Here is a 13,454-nt window from a genome sequence, read left to right as displayed (position 1 = left end):
GATGGTGAGCCATTAATATGCATTAGAGTGCCGGGTGTCATTCTCCGGTCTACATTCGTAATTCTGCCATTTCGTCAATATCTCCCGCGCCAGTATGTAAATTACGCTCTCCGTACGCCGTCGAGGCGGCTTTCCTGGGATGTGAGAGGTGGAGTGATAGACTCGAAGCAGCCGATAGGCATATCACGGGGTAATCTACTGATGTCACACTTTTCAGTGAGTATGAACTGTAAACTGAAAAGGGAATCATCCATGATCTTCATTCTTGAATAATGAGTTGGTAATATGAATATTCGATGCATCATTTGAATAAAGTATTGGATATAGAATAGTTACCATCCATTTGTCTGGTGTCATTTTCAAGAGGGGCCGGAAATGTTGACTATCCCCCATGAAAATGGCACGTTGTTGTTGAAATCGATCGGGGTGATCAAAAAGCTGTGCGGAAAGTACAAAGTAGTTTCTTTTGGCCTGTTCAACCTACATAAACTCCAAAAAGTATCCCCTTTACCCATTAATATAATCTATAACATTTTTTTCTATGGACATTATTATTAAGAACATTATTTCTCGGGCCCTAGGTTGTTGAACAAATGCCATTCCCGATTTTCTTTAGCGAGGATAAACGTTGAATTTAGCCCAATTACCGAAGATCTCAAGTTTCTTATTGGTAATTTATGGATTGCCGGAAAACTAAATGCCTCTCTTGGGAGGGCGCTTCTATCGAGGTTATTTCCTTTTTGCAATGTGCGCTAAATTGCTTATTCTACGCTTCGAGACACTTATCTTAATGATAGGCACTAAAGATACGTGCCCGAGACATCATGGTTAAAACTTGCTGCGATTAACAAAATAATGAGCATAATTCCGTGCTAGTAATATTTTTCATGCATTTACTTAGCGTCTATACACGCAGTAAAAATGTCATATCCGCAGATATAGTGGAATAAAGGACGATATTGGATTTTTCACGTTTTTATCAGTATCTATCTCATGGCGCGTAGTAAACATTATTTCCGGGGATGACCTATACAATAAAATAATATAGCTTAAATAATTTTACATTAAACACACCTTCCGCAATTCTAGGCGATATGCTAATTGACAAGGAAATTATGTATGCTGATGTAATATTTTCCCAGGAACATCGGCTGGCTTAGATTTTTACCCGCGCGGAAACTCGAGAAAAGTTTATTCACTGGGCAAGATAATTATTTCCACCGATTCAGTCTGATTATTATCAAGTGTTTGGAACTCTGAAAAGTAACTCATTTCTCCCACGTATTACGGTCGCGCGATGATGTATCGTTATTTGCTCCGACAAGCTTCGAAAACCGCATTGGTATCCGAAATGTCCAAAGTAATTTTTGATCCTCGGCGGGCGGTATACCCTAGAGCAATTCAATCATGACTGTCATATATCCAGATTTGGTAATAGTTGGAGCTTGCTGAAAAATAAACCATGTGAATATTTGGCAATGATGATGAACCACGCTCTTTTTGCAAATAACAACGACGCTTCAAGATTCATTTATTTTATAACTATCTTAAAATAGAATTCTGCTCTCCCTGATGTGCTTTCCTTTGTACGTAATTGAATTTCGAGAATTTATTTTAGAAGATGTATGCTACCCACAATAAAATACACATTTCTGAATAATTTGGGATACTACTGTCACAGTACGACTAAGATACATGCACCACTTTTGGTAAGTTTGGTATTATTGTCTTGGGAACTTTGAGGAAGACAAAGTCTTTGATGAATATGTATGCGGAGCACACTTCTCTGCGACAAAAAAGCAAGCTTGACGCGAAAAATAAACTTGTCGAAGTAGACGTGCCGGGAGATCAATGTACATAGTTTTAAACTTTGCATCCAACTTCAATACCATACGTTGCGCCGGCATTTGTGTGAATCAAAATTGTGAGGGCAGATGTTGCACGCAGAGTTCTTCAAGGGAGTGGCCGTGAGCCATTGCAATGTGTACAGGGTTTTGAGGACGTATGTCGTAGCACATGCTGGACGATGTCGCGCAAGTTCCTCGATATATATTCTGTTTTGCAGATGCTGTGTTGCTTTGCGAACACAGAAGTCCGGATACCGGTCCTCTCTTTCTATGAATAGGAAGCTCTCTATACAATTCTCAGTTGTTCCCAATTTCGAATGTTATTATGGCCATGAATTTTATTTTCACGATTACCTACAGCGATATGCCATCGAAGGCAGTTGACTGTAATCTTATACAACTGCGTCAAATACATGTGGATCATCGAAAAAATTTATTTCCGTCATCCTCGAATGTAATTAATTAAGTAAAGTTGAATAAAGTTGAGTCCTTTTTATTGGCTGTAAAGAAGCGGCTTTTTTAGAGCAAGGCGCTGTAGTAGGAATTCGGAGGTAAATTTTGTTTGAAAAGAGTGACATAAGTGTGTTAATCTGATGGAGTTACTGGCGTTCTTGGGAAAGGACCAGCTGGAAAAAGTTATCAAGATAATAAATATTTATAATTGCTTAGTAAATCTAACCTATCGACTACACTGAAGGTATGATGGGTTAAACAAGAGCAAAGTTCTGTTACTACCTGCTGTATGACAACACATATTTTGATGTAACCGTATAGGGGAGAGGTAAATCAATCGGAGATTTTGAAATCAATGAATACGGCTTGAATAGAAAGAAAGGGCTGACATTAAGGATTTTCAAAAACGTTCCCTCTCACCGTCGAAGTCCGTTGAGGCAGCAGGAAGGTTCTTGAACGCGTGCCGACAGGAGATTTGGGAATTCCGAAATTCGGCAGACGTATTATATCTCTCGTGAAAAGGAAAAATTGGACGTCATATTTTCCTATTCCATTCCACCTTCTATGTAAAGCGTTCGTGTTTCTTTCCCTTCACGTTTTCTTCTCTCAGCACATTTTTTTCAGACAGTTTCAAACGACCGTATTCAAGAGGTTTTTAGACCTTTCACCCATGACTTTGATTACAGGGATTGGCACAATGGATCTAATTCTGCCTTTGAAAAGGACAGCACTTTTTCTCTGGATCTGCATAAGAAGCGCACTACTTTCGCTTTTTTCCCATTATAAATGACGCATATAGAATGAACCATGCATTATTATATGCATGTTTCTGCACTTAAATGTACTTTCGGTATTTTACAGGTAAAATGAGGCTCTGTGCCAGATTAATTCGTCTTTGAAAGGATTCTGCTTTATAGTGAAATTTAGAGTATCAATCGTGGTAGTAGCTGATAATATGAATTTTCCAAGGCCCCATTCTTTCAGTCTACTTCTACTCAGGCAGTTACTATTCCAAACTCTTTTCTGCTTGGTGTTGTTTTTCTGCGGATATTTAGTAAGTCATACTTAACTTATTCAATGTAAACTGATGCTCACAGTGCCGCATCGTATTTTAATAGTATATTTTAATAAAATCTACCAATTCATACCTTTCAGATTTAATGCAATTGCATATACATCGTATTTATCAGTATAGAAGTTGATTTCTTGGTTACAGAATTACTTTAATGATAAATATAACTAATCTGCTGGATAGAAATGATCGCTTAAATTAGTAATCCTTTATCTTCAGCTGAAAATCTTGGAGTTAATGCAATGGTTGAAAAGGGCATTTTTTAGATTTAGCTAATACATAAAAAAATCGCTCGCATATTTTATAGGATTGATAGTAACCCTTCGAGGCTCCTCATACAAGAACTATGCTAATGTGATTTCAGTGTCATTCCAAATCCTGCTGCACTCCCTAGGAGTGTTTAGTTCTCGATGCTAATGATAGAGCTGTTCCTTGTGAATTCAAGGGGAAAGGAGAAATATCCCATCGAGTAATATATTTCTGATGAAAATTTATTGACGATGTTCTTTATGACGTGAGAAAAAGTTGGTGGCTCGCAGCATACATTGATTTGAATCAGAATGATGCCTACACACTATTCCACACTCTTTTCTTCTCAGTTATGCTTTTTCTGCATATTAAAATATAACACATTTCAGTTGATTTGAAATGATACACTAAGGGAAACAACATATTTTATCGGTATCGATTGTATAAATATCATAAAACCGCCGATATGTTATCACAAGCTTGCCGCTTGAGGGGAAATATTTCATTCTAAGATCAATAGCAAATCGGGTTCCGTATAATGAAGAATGAGGTCGAGCGAGAGATGGGGTCTTTGTCCCGAGTCCTCTATATTTTTCACGCATAACCTTTTTTTACAAAACTTTTATCGAAGTTTTCTTTATCTCCAATATTTGAATGCATCGATCCCAAACGGACCTCACCGATATCCCTTTCCGGCACGAGAATTATCTGGACCCGATATGTATTTTTTTCATTCGGAATTTACGACTCCATTGATACCGAGTAACCATGGCAACGAGATTACGCGCTGTCAGCGCAGCGTGGAGGTGGAAGCCCGTAAACTCGCGGTGCGCGTTTCTTTTGTCATGGCCGTTCACTGAGGCGACGAAATGGAATGGCACGGAGTCGACCTGGAGGTCAGGGTTCGGGACATCCATCAACAATGAGGCCAAAGACCCCTTAGTAAACAAGTTTAAGGCGTATAAACTTCGTTAAATGGTGATTATTTCACTTACTCAATAATTCAACCAGAAGGTTGGTTTGGGTAGGTGAGCAACGTTTTAAGCACTTATTCCAGATATAAATGGTAATAATGTGATTAACCAATGAAAACCTGGAATAAATTGTGATGGGAATGAAATTTCACGTAATAACCTCTAAAGTTGATAGTTTACGACCAAGGTTTCGAATGCATAGATGCATAGATAGTTTACTTGCTCGAGAACTTTTCCTTTGGAGCATCAATATGTTTACAAAAAACGAAATCTCGGGAAATCATAAACAGAAAAGCACACGCAATAATAGTAAGCTAATAATATTAAACATAATATACAATCAAAAATATACATCATTTTTGCAAATCATATTTGTGACATACATATTTTATTATCCAGGGTGTACGTTATCGAAGTCGGAAGCAAAGCATGGAGGTTATAAAATGCGATTTTTTGTACCTTTCAACGATGCGACAAAGTAAAGCGTGAAGCCTTGAAAAATGAACGATGAAGATGATGTGATCAGAAAAATTTGTAAAGAATGGAATCCCAAGTTTCAAACGTGTGACAGCAGCTTCTTTTCAATTTCTCCTTGGCCTTTTTCCAATTTCTAATGAGAGAAAATATGTCAAGGAAGTATCCGGTGGATAGGCCATTCGATAAGGTAGTAATTATGAAATAAATATTAAAATGTGTATGATTTCCTGCTAAGTGCGTTTGGGTGTAACGATGGGACACCACCCGCTGATCTTTACGAGAATATGAAAAAATGGATTTTTGGAGATTAGTTTGCTTGAGTTTATCATTAATAAAAAGTCCTTCATTGCACGGGGAAAAATGAATGCCAATTCCTATTTGTTCAGCAAAGTATACCTCTCGTACTCGTAATCGTTATTGCAGTTAATGTTGTTGGAATGGAGGAAAATTGAAGAATAATGTAGAGGAGCGAATGCTTTGTGGAAAACTCCTGCGAGGAAGAACAAAATATTAGAAAATGGAGCATATAAGAAAGTACGCAATGAACGATAACGTGAGGCAGGATGAGGAGGAAGTGTTGGAGGGGATAAATGGAGGGCTTGAGTCTATACGAAACCCTAGGATTACAGGACGAACGAATATATGGAGTACCCTTCGTGATGTGGGTTTTGCACCTACTCTGTGACCCCACCACTCGTACAGCCTTCTCTCCGAGGCCAAGAGGCCCTTGGTGGGCTATTAGCAGCCTTCTATTGTAGCGAACGTGACCGTTCTGAGGAAATCTTTGCTTGGCGGAGGAAGCAAAAATTTGTCCCGATTGGTCTCCATGGGACACGCTGCATGGGCGTCTTTTCCCGATTGATTGGCTGTCCCTTTCGTGCTGTCATGACTACGGAAAGGCTCACCCTCGACGCCCGTTTTTCCTTCTCCGTATCAGACCCTTCTGGGGAATTTATCAAGCATGGCAGGACCTGTCGAGAACTCAAGGTAAGGATAAAGGGAGTGAAATTATTGGCTTCCGCGCGAGCAACCAAGATTGAAAAAATCCTGATGTAACTCCACATCCTAATAAGGCAATTAAAATAGTGAAAATCTCCATATATTAAAAGTGTGGGTGAAACGAAGTCTTTTACGCGTACAGGATAGCAATTAAATGTTACTCCTAATGATGGAATTTATTATCATAGATATTATTGCGTGTAAATAGTGTCTCTTGACGTTCCCGGGTGTAACGATCACCCTTAAATATCTCTCTTCAAGAGAATGAACATATACCCAAATCAGGCAATTGAATTATACATACAGCGGCTTGTTTACGGCTGTCTTCATTTTCCTGCACTCAGCGTCTATTCTCTCTATCATAACATTTCTTTTCTCTCATTCCTCTTGTTTCCATTTATCAATGTATTTAATGTCTACAATTCCCTCGTGGTTTTTCTTCAGTTTTCCAATCTTACCTTCAATGTGGAAGCATTTTTCTCACGCCATCTGGTGTCAACCATCCTATTAACATGATCAAAACAGAGTAGTAGCTTCCTTTCTACCTCGTTGTGAAAACTATTTTTTCCAGTTCCATCATCTCCATCATTGTATCAGTTCTAAATTTATCAAGTCAACTTTTTCTGCAGCTCCTTCTCATATAACCTCTCTCACTCGTCAATAACCTATTTCTGTGTCTCTCCGTAATGCCCCATACTTCTGCTCCATAATCTATTACAATGTGTTATTTGATAGTAATGTAATTATATCGCATGCAATGTAATGAAGTGTTTACTGAGTTAGTCAAATTTGCACTATAAAGTTACAGTATATACTTATTTCTAAGTATGTAATTCCCAATTAAATAACATTGTTCACTATTTTGATTAATTGATTATTTAAATATCAAACTCGGGCTTTCATCTAAATTCTCAAATTTTCGCATATGCTCAAAATATTTGATCTTCATCTTTATTGTTACCTAAGATGCTGTTTTTTAATCAAATACGGACGCGAGTGACTGCGACTCTTTAGTTGGGTAAAAAAATATGTGCCCCAGAGGCATTCTACAGGAAGTTACTTTTAATTGGACCGGGATTCCTCATCGATTACCTAAATTTCCGCGATTCGTCAATTGACGATAAAGTAAGATACCAGAATTCCCTTTACGCTCACGCTCTTTGAAGTGAATTTACTCGAGGAATTTTTGAAAAATGAAGAAATATTTATGCTTGGGAGCATAACTGACAAGCAGCGTGGAAATTCATATTGCGGTCAAGTTGAGTCAGATGTTTCTCAGATAGGTACTGCCGTTGGTGTAGATGTCTGTGCATGTAAAATCACTTGTATTATGCAAGGGGTTAAAAAATTCTTTTCATCCATGTGTAGCAAAAATCATTTCTTACGGTTCCATAGAGTTTGTGAGTTACTTGAAGTGATGGGAAGAAATTTTTTTAGCAAGTTTTAAAGGTGAAGCCATACAATCGGCTCGGAAAAAGCATTCCTGTGCAAGATGTCATAATTTCTCTAACTTATCCCAAAGTTCGAGGGATTAAGCCTTAGCACGCCATTTTACAGCTGCTACTGCAAAGCTCAGAAGAATAAAGAACGATGTTTGCTTTAGTGAACTCGCCTCTTTGACTCCCTTTTCATCTTTATTACACAGACTCCTTTATCCCCTCTCCCAATCCGCCGTTGAGGCAACACATCACAGAAAATCCACCGCGCCCCCCAAAAAAGGATTAAAAGAATTGCACCTGAGATTCAAACTTTTCGCCGAAAATCTACGACTTTTAAATACAAACACACGGACGCGAGACCACTATCATAATGCGAGCGCTGTATCTCAATCCTCGTTTATCAGAGACGGCAAGCTCTGTGTAACTTGGGTGCAAAACCAAACATTGTTACGTACTCTGTTTATTTATTTTTTTTACTCGTCCCACTATCAAAACTTTGGGACAGCTTTTTTTTCTCTCTACATCGAGCTTTTTTTCCTCCACCGAGACTATAAAGCCGTAAAAATGTGCGGCTTAGGTCGAGCAAAACATAAACTTTTCCCAGCCCCACGCGTACCAGTGCAATTAACGCTTTGGGTGCGGGGGGAACAAGGTAGGAGTCGCTTTTCAGGTTGGGAATAACGACATGTGATAAGGCCGAGCGTAAAAATCCTGAGCGAAATAAAACAATAAAAATACTGGAAAAGTTGCTCGTCGCTCTATCCTCCGCCACCATTTTCCATTGCTATTCCACTCCCCCCCACATACCCTCCCCAACTCTCGCCGATACGGGCAAAATCCCATTTGCTCCTCGCTTAAACCCCAACGGTATCCCCCGACAAGCGAAATTGAATACATACATTTCTACTCGTCGCACCTCTCTCTCTCTCTCTCTCTCCCGGTCGGTGGAAGAAGAAAAACTTGGGCAGTTTTGCACGCCTCCGAGAGAGAGATCAGAGGTTTTTTTTCGTGTGCGCTGTGTTCAAATACTAAGCGAACCGAAGAGACCGCTGATGGGAGTTGGAGAACGCACGGTGTGAGTACGAGTTGGTGGAAGGTGGGGTCGGGGGCGGGGGGTCACGGCGGATGTGGACGGACGGCCAATAAACGCGCGCGGGGAAACGTGATTGGTTCGTGATTCCGGGCGGGAGAAAGTCCGCCCGCAGTGGAATACGACACGCGGGAAGGAGAGTGGGGATAGAAGGGGTATAGAGTTATCGGCGTCCGGGGAAATTCCAATATCTTGTCGAACACGCCGTGGGACACAAATGGTGGTTGGGGAGGGGGGTCACCCCTTTATAACTGCTTCCCGCAACACACCACCCCACCCGCTTTCCGAAATTCCGACGGTGCGACCGCGGACCCACTGGAGAGCGGAAAACGATTTCGCGAAAGCAAGTAGTCGAATAAAAAAATAAATAAACAACGAATAGAAACTACGCATGTATTTTGAAAGCTATATGCAGTGCTTGGATTTTTTTGTAATCGAAATCATTTCCAAATACAAACAAGAGTAGAGCTAATAATACCTTTCAGACAACCAAGTTGGCATTTTATTTTTTCTACCGAAAAACATGACTTTATTGCGAATATATTTTACATTATCAATGGCTTCATAATTGATGCATATTCCGTTATGAGGAATATGTTTGAAATGTTAGGAACACGGTATGCAGACGTGAGTTCAAATTTTTAAGTCAAAAGTGATAAAATAATTGATTTATTTTAGTAATTGAATCTCTCATTATCTATCATATTAATATGTAAGTTCCAAGATGAAGTATTCATCGTGGAAAATATCTTCTAGCATTCACACAAAAGTTTCTGTTTCACTTTATTCTATCTTAAAAAGGGTTAGCTGCACGAAAATTACATTTTTTTAAACTTTGTTGTCTTTTATTATGAAATTTCTAATTTTTTCTTCCTTTTGTTTCAGGTAAGTTATTTCGAGCAAAACTCTGTAGCCTTAGATGGTTGTTAACCTGAGATGGTAAGTCAAAAACTTTTTATTCCTGAAGTACAATTTTTCTCCCAATTTCAGGGAAACCTTGATTTTATTCTATTCATGAGTCTCTAATTATTATCGTACGTCACCCATCAATTCTAATCCACTGGCCATCTTGTTTTTACTGAAGTGTCATGGTAATTGGTACAAAATGTGCTTTGCATCATTGAAAAAATTTTATAGTCCATAGATCCATTCGCTTAATAATTTCAAATCTGATTCCCAACTATGCCTCGTGAAAAAGTCTACTTGGTTTTTAAATAGGTACCGCTTTTCAATATCTTATCGCTGCACCAAGTTCACCATCTGCGACTAAATCAAAGCTCAGATGACGCTTCTGGGAAACTTAAAATTCTTATCTCATCTCTTGGAACCATTTTCTTCTTTGAGGATTTATGTGTAATATTACTTGGGTGGGAAGTATAGCAGAAAAAATAAGGAGATATTTGTGGATGAAAGGGAAATTTTGCATCGATCTTCTTTCCGTTCCCCAATCTGACGACTCTTTGGACTTTATGTTTCACCTGGAAAATTATTTTTACCCTCACTGAATTGATTTTAATTTAGAGGTTGTCGCTGGCAGCAAATTTGAAATGTTTCTCTTTAAGAATGAAGGAAGAGACAGTTAATTTTACAAGAAATCTGTCTGAAAATGAACACAACGAAATATCCTTCCCACTCTGGGCGATATTAATTGCGAGTATATTAATCGAAAGAAGATGGCAATATTTCGTGGAATATTTTTTCGAGAAATATGATACATTGGAAATATTACCGAGGAACAATTTCCCATGGAACAATTTATTATCTTCTCCGTTTAAAACATTTGGCGTCGTCATGAAAGCATCCTGAAAGTAAGCCTCAGTTGTAAAATTGGTTGCAGGAATAAGCTCTCTCCACTGGGTTAAAAGTTTACTTTTTGAACACATCTAAATAACCTTTTTTTCGTTTTTTTCATCTCCATATATGATGATGATTATCATTTGTTGAAACTTTGGTCATGTTTTTTTTTAAATTTTATAGTTTTGTTGTACATACTTAAGAGAGGCATGAATTACAGCGAATTTACGAATTCAGAGTTGATTGCCTAGCACTAATTAACACCGAGGAATTGGTCTCATCCTAAAAAATGGTTAGAGCTATAAAAAAAACTCTTTAAACCACCATTTATATCAGTTTATAATTTCATCCTCTCTTTTTCGTGGCTATTTTGCTGGAAAAATATACAAGCATTCAATAAAAGGGAGTAAAAGAACAGTACTCATGTTTACAAGTAATATGTGCATGCAGGTATCAGAATAAAAAATTCCTTTTACCCTGTGGTTCGTCGGTGTCACAGTGCGGCATGCTTATCCTCCCCACCTTTCTCCTTATTCCTTCTCCCCTTTTCCGGATTACCATCTTCAATCTCCGTGTCGATTAAAAAGCCACTTCCCGCCCGTCCACCACCCCGCAACCATTGTGCTCTCTCTCTCTCTTTCACTTTCTCTCTCCCATCGCATCCAGTTTCAATTTACCGCTTTTTCCCCCCTCGACGGGTCGGGGCCAAGGAATGAGTTAAGGGCAGATATCTCAGGATTTTCAGGGGTTTTCCGGCGGAATGACGTTTATCGGCTGGAGTATTTTCGTTTTTGGCGCGGTGGGTGGGCCGCGCTTAAGGGGGCGGTGGCAGGGGGTGCTTCCTCCAACCCCCTTCCACAACCCCAATACCCTAATATGTCTCTCCCAGCCCCTTGTATTTTTCCAACCCCCACCCAGGCACCATCCCACCCTTCCTCCCACGCCCAACAACCCCCTCCAACCCCCTTTTGGCGCGCGCTGCTTTACAAGCCGATATATCGACCGAACTGGCATACCATGTTGATTCCGCCAGGGCCACTTTTAAGAGGATTTTCCCCCCTCCGAAACTTACTTCTGCGCATGCTCCATTGGAAGGAAACATCTTCTCCCCTTTTTGCCTCTCTTCATTTCTTTATGTCTTTCCCTCTCTTCACCAGTGGGGATGGACTTGGAGAAAACCATTGAAATCGCCATGGAAAAAAAATTATAGTGAAAATTTCATCGGAATCCGGATACGGGGCGCAATTTAGTTTTTATTCGGCAAACTTGGAAAACTAATGCCGGAGCTGTTGTGAACTTTGGGAAATAAGGGAGATTTTTCTCTCAATGCTTTTTGCGGATATTATACTTCTCCATTCGGAGTTTCGCTACCTTTGAAAATTTTAATTTAGAAAGGGTGGAACTTTGTTCTGTGTTCCTTGTGCGGCGAATATAAGCCGGAAAATAGTATTTCAAGATTGTTTTCCCTTTGACTAAATTTTTATTTTTTTATTTGGTATGTATTATTTTCAACTCATTCTACACCTTATTATTATGTTTTAAATCCTCGGCAGGTTTAAATAAAACTATATTAAAACCAGCGGATACTTGTAGGTTCTTCAATGTTGTACTCGAATTCAATACCTTCCACCTGATATTCAAGCATTACGCGTATGGATTTTTTCGAGTCTTCTTTTTGCGTCAATGGCTTTTTATTTTTTAGATAATGCCCATTCATTTTTTCTTTGTAGCAATCATATTATTTATCTGAAAGTAAGAGCGAACATTTCACGGTATGTAGTGCAAAAATGTCTCTACGATTAATATCCAAATATAGTAAGAACTAAGAGGCCATACTCAACAGTCCCATCATGCCGCATATTTTTTTGGTAATTTTAGCGAACTTGGCAAAATAAACTCGGTTCTTAAATGTTGGTTAAGGGGATGAAATCTAAATTACTTTTTAAGCCAAGCGAAAATGTTTTTGGATGAGGCTAATGATTGCAACTTGAGGCCGAGTGACATATATGGAGGACGTTTCTTATGCACTCCCTATTAGAGACCCTTAAGTAATAAATATATGCAAAATGTTTCACCCTGAGGATCTTAAGCTTTTAGTTCATTCCTAGTTCTACAGTTCAGAGGTTGATGTACTGCAGCCTATGTTTCTTCCCTTTCCAAGGCGGTATCTTCAGTTCCCTGATGTTCATCTCCCTCGTGTCTTTCTCTATCTACGCGCCATTGGCTATGTCTTGGTCTTCTTCAGGGGAATTTTCCTTCAGTTTTACCCTCCCATTATATTCCCCACATGATTGCTGTGCCCCAAATTTTAATTCTTATCAACTATGTCCACCCACAGTACCATCCACTAGCGTATTGCAATTTTGGTTCCTTTCTTCTCCTATTCTATGATAAACCACCTCATTTCTTGTTCTATCCATCAATTTGATCCTCAGAACCAATATCAGGTCTCGAAGACTCGGGTATTTTCTGGTCAACTTTTCCATTGACTCAAGTTTCTGGTCCATACAGTTAGCACCTAAGTTTAGGTATATAATCCTCATTTTCCGCATTTTCTAGAAGTTTCCTTGACAATACACTACTCCAAATACTCCCATGGCTCTTGCACATGCTTTTATTCACCTCCAATTACAATTAATAGAGAAAATAGTGTTTTGCTGGTTTCGACATTTCCTGTTCGTTACTGTGCTCTTCAGAGTAGCAAAGCACTTCTCGCTGAACAGCCACCTCGGCGTCTTTACTTCACACTTCACTCATTGTCCAAAGGCACTTCTTTCAGGCACGCGTTGGCAGCTGCCAGTGAGTGGCTTCGCTTGTAATACAATACTGAAAGACAGCTTTCTCTGATCACAGACCAATGACAAGGAAAGTACATCAATGGGTGACGGGGGCAAAAAAGAAATTTTGCAAGCAGATCCTACGGACGAAGAGTATAATGGCTTGAACATTTTTTCCTTTGTGAGCCAGTCAGCTGTCGGCTGGCGAGTGTGATCGCATAAGTATGTTGATAACCTTTCGTGTGGTAGTCTGCGAAGGGATCAGAACAGAATGATTGCTGGA

The 13,454-nt window shown here is 39.2% G+C and overlaps 1 protein-coding gene across 2 annotated transcripts in view; it reads left to right on the top strand.

Annotated features, from left to right (window-relative positions):
• LOC124158549 overlaps positions 1-13,454 on the top strand; it is a 577,153-nt gene that overhangs the window by 187,256 nt on the left and 376,443 nt on the right. The window lies entirely within an intron of this gene.

The sequence above is a fragment of the Ischnura elegans genome, chromosome 5, assembly GCF_921293095.1.
Source record: "Ischnura elegans chromosome 5, ioIscEleg1.1, whole genome shotgun sequence".
NCBI lineage: Eukaryota > Metazoa > Arthropoda > Insecta > Odonata > Coenagrionidae > Ischnura > Ischnura elegans.
Note: the sequence above shows the minus strand (reverse complement) of the source record. Positions and strands in the feature narration are given on the sequence as shown.